This window comes from Halichoerus grypus, chromosome X (assembly GCF_964656455.1).
Source record: "Halichoerus grypus chromosome X, mHalGry1.hap1.1, whole genome shotgun sequence".
In the NCBI taxonomy this organism is placed as follows: domain Eukaryota; kingdom Metazoa; phylum Chordata; class Mammalia; order Carnivora; family Phocidae; genus Halichoerus; species Halichoerus grypus.
In genome coordinates, this window is record NC_135727.1 from 43531953 (window position 1) to 43535959 (window position 4007).

Sequence of the window (4007 nt, forward strand, 5' to 3'; positions counted from 1 at the left end):
GTTTAATACTCTTGAAGTGTAGTTAGTAATGCCAAGATTCCCATTTTGCATTTTATTTTCTGATTTCTGAATCTGGATCAAATCTGCATACACCGCACATCCCCAAATATGCTTTATCTTTTTTTTTTTCCAGTACTCAGGCCCTGTTATGTGTTGATCAGTAAAAGAAAAATCTTAACACACAGATGCTTGTACTTAGCATCTGTCAGTAACCCCATGATTAATGACTCCGGTGTTGCCTAGCATGTCCAAACATCATAAGGCTTGGCTAATGTTTTGATCAGGCCTGAAGAGCATGTTTAAGAGCCTCCCTTATGGACAGCTAGAGGGTAGGAAATAATCACACTGAATGAAGAGTCCAAGTTCTTGCAACTTGTGGTGAAATCTTTCTGAATATTGATTCCCTTTGCTAATAAGCTCAGAAGTTCAAAGCAAGAACCTGAGGCCATGGCTCCCCCTTGCCTCCTTCAGAAAACTGCACTCCTCCTCTTTCTAAACGGACAGGATTATGAAACAGAATTTTTTAAAGCTATGTTACCCCCTTGACCTCTTTTCAAGAGGCTCTGTTATTAACATTGACTTAAATTCCCTCTGCCAGAACCGAGTTTTCAAATAAATTACACTCAGATCACTCCTCCCACCTCATCCTAGTGGTATTTTAAAAATGATGCAAAGTGGATAATTTTGTATCTTAGGGTGAGGCCTTTAAAATGCATCCTCAGGTAAGTGAGCATTGCTCTTGATGAGTGGCAGGCAGGTGTGGCAACGGATTGCTAAGCCTACAGAGAGTCTAGCACAGGTAACTTAGATACTAAGTTACAATTTGAGGGTTTGCCTATCTCTTGGTCCTTACAGGAGAAGAAAAAAGCCTCACCACATCCCAGAGAGTTGGAAGCTGCTTTCCTGCCACATAGTAGATACACAAAATTATATAGCAAATAAATCAATGAAAGAATAGATGCTTATTTGATTTTTAATCACAGCAAGAAAAGAAAGGCCATGGCTCCTAACTGCCCCCACCACCCCCATTCTCTGGTGCCATTCCAGGAACAAGCATCATTATCATGAGTTCTCATTTTCCTCAGAAACAGAGACTGGGCCTTTTGTATTTGGCCAGTGACTGAGAACATTAATGTACCTAGGAAAACTTCCTTAATTAAAACTAAAGTTTCAAGGGGCACCTGGGTGGCTCAGTTGGTTAAGCGCCTGCCTTGGGCTCAGGTCATGATCCTGGAGTCCCAGGATCAAGTCCCATGTTGGGCTTCCTTCTCAGCAGGGAGTCTGCTTCTCCCTCTCCCTCTGCCCCTTCCCCTGCTCCTTCTCTCCCTCTTTTGCTTATTCTCACTCTCTCAAATAAATAAAATATTTTTTTAAAAAAACTAAAGATTTAAAAAGAGGCCACAAGATTGAGCATGCAGGAGGCCACTGTAATTTTTAAACAGCAGATCTATCAGAGTGATGAAGGTGCAAGCCACCCTGTCGTGGGTTGAGGCAAGTGGGTGGGAAAGCAACAGAGGCCAGAAATGTAGGCCACTCTTCTAAGAAACTTGCTGGCAAAGGGAAGGCTAGAGAGAGAGAACAGCAGCTTTAGGGGGAGAGCTATTCCCCATATTCTCCCTAGCAGGGGAAGGTGTTTTCAGGGAAGACATCTCTTTTATTTGGACCAGGTAATCCCTGAACCTTCTTTTAAGCCAAGGGTAAATAACTTATGGAATCAGAAAGATGAAGGATGCAGGAAAAAGGAATAAAATCAGAAGTTTCCAGGGGCGCCTGGGTGGCTCAGTCGGTTAAGCGGCTGCCTTCGGCTCAGGTCATGATCCTGGGGTCCTGGGATCGAGCCCCGCATCCAGCTCCCTGCTCAGCGGAGAGCTTGCTTCTCCCTCTCCCCCTGCCTGCCATTCTGCCTACTTGTGCTCTCTATCTATCTGTCAAATAAATAAATAAAATCTTTAAAAAAAAAAAAAAAAGCAGAAGTTTCCAAAGAGTACCTGGAGATTATCTTGTCCAAGGTGGCAAGGGGGGGGTATACGTTTTCCTTTACTAGGATACAGAATGAGGAAAGAATCCATTGGAACACAGAAAGATGTTGAGAACAGGTGAAAGTAGTGATAGGGATATGTTAAGGATACAATGAAGGGATTCAAAAGGGGAGACAGGAGCTATGAGGCTCAGAGGAGGTTTGGTGATGGTGGTAACTAAGAAAGAACAGAAGGCCTTCTTTTCTCCTGGTGAAGGGCAGTTAAGGGGACACTTGAAGCATCTTCTGAACCATTGGTTCCAGTAAGAATGAGGCTCTTTACCCCGAAGATACAGATGTAGTGAAAAGAAGGGGCACATGCACCCCAATGTTCATAGCAGCAATGTCCACAATAGCCAAACTGTGAAAAGAGCCGAGATGCCCTTCAACAGATGAACGGATAAAGATGTGGTCCATATATACAATGGAATATTACTCAGCCATCAGAAAGCATGAATACCTACCATTTGCATCGACATGGATAGAACTGGAGGGGATTATGCTAAGTGAAATAAATCAAGCAGAGAAATACAATTATCATATGGTTTCATTTACATGTGGAACATAAGGAATAGCATGGAGGACATTAGGAGAAGGAAGGGAAAAATGAAGGGGGGGATATCAGAGGGGGAGAGGAACCATGACAGACTATGGACTCAGGGAAACAAACTGAGGGTTTCAGAGGGGAGGGAGGTGGGGGGATGGGTTAACTCAGTGATGGGTATTAAGGAGGGCACGTATTGCAAGGAGGACTGGGTGTTATACGCAAGCAATGAATCACGGAACACTACATCAAAAACTAATGAAGTACTGTATGGTAACTAACATAACATAATAAAAAAAATAAAAAACATTGGTACAATAAGAAAAAGAAGAATGAGGCTCTGCCCTCAAATAAAGGCAAATGCTATCTGACCAGAGCTTACTCTCCAGGTTTCTGCCTCAAGAGTCTTAATAGAGACAAATGACTCAGTGGAGCAATCAACCCAGCTGCTATTTTTTACAGGAAAATCTTTTAAAAAATGATATTTTTTAGCATGCAGGACTCATCAGTTCTAGAACTGTCTTCTTGTCAGTGGAGAAGAAAAGGCTAGAGCTGTGTGATTTACATAAAGAACAAGTCCTGGTCAATAAGTGAGTTCAAGGGGAGTTATTAGGAATCACTTTGGCCTCCTAGAAGTTTTAATGCAAGGCTCAGATCATTCCAAATTCCATGTCTCTCACCCCATATCCTAAAACTTCATCACTGTGTTTGGACTATGTTGCCTCCCTGTCTATTTACCCAGAATATTCCCCCACTACAAGCCAGCCATTGTACCTGAATTCCCAAGTATTAGAGTCACTTACTTGCACTAAGACTATTTTGTATTAAGACATGTTGAAATCAGAGAGATCACCCAGCAACATGTGGGTACCCAGTGATACCCACAAATACATTTGCATGGAGCTTGGTGTCATATTACCTTGCTGTCACCTTGGGAGCATGGACCTTGAGAAAACAAAGCAACAGAGACGTCTGGAAGACTGTAGGATATAGTGTGCTGCCAGGAAGACAGACCAGAATGTGATAATACAGTGTGGAAAAAACCATGGCACTGGGCTCTGGAAGCAGCTCTCATCCAGGGTGTTTGAAAAAGAGTTTAGAGGCCCTCCAGAAGACAACTATGACACACATTATATTTTTCTAGATCCAACATGAGGCCCTGCAGGATGTTATTTCAAGGAGAGCACATGGAAAAAGGATTCGTCTTCCTGCCGACACTAACATCTTCCAAGTCACTGTTTTAATGGAACCAAAGCAATGCTGTGATAGCTCCCATGGAAAGAGATCACTTGGTTTAGAAGTCTCAATCCATAAACTACCTCAATTCAGGCCCAGGCCCAAAGAGTTATTCAGAAGGCCAAGGTAGGTCCCACTGCCAAAAGGTCTACCCTGACCCAAGATGACAAATATCATTTTTTCCCTATATAAGACCTATCACTTTGCAAC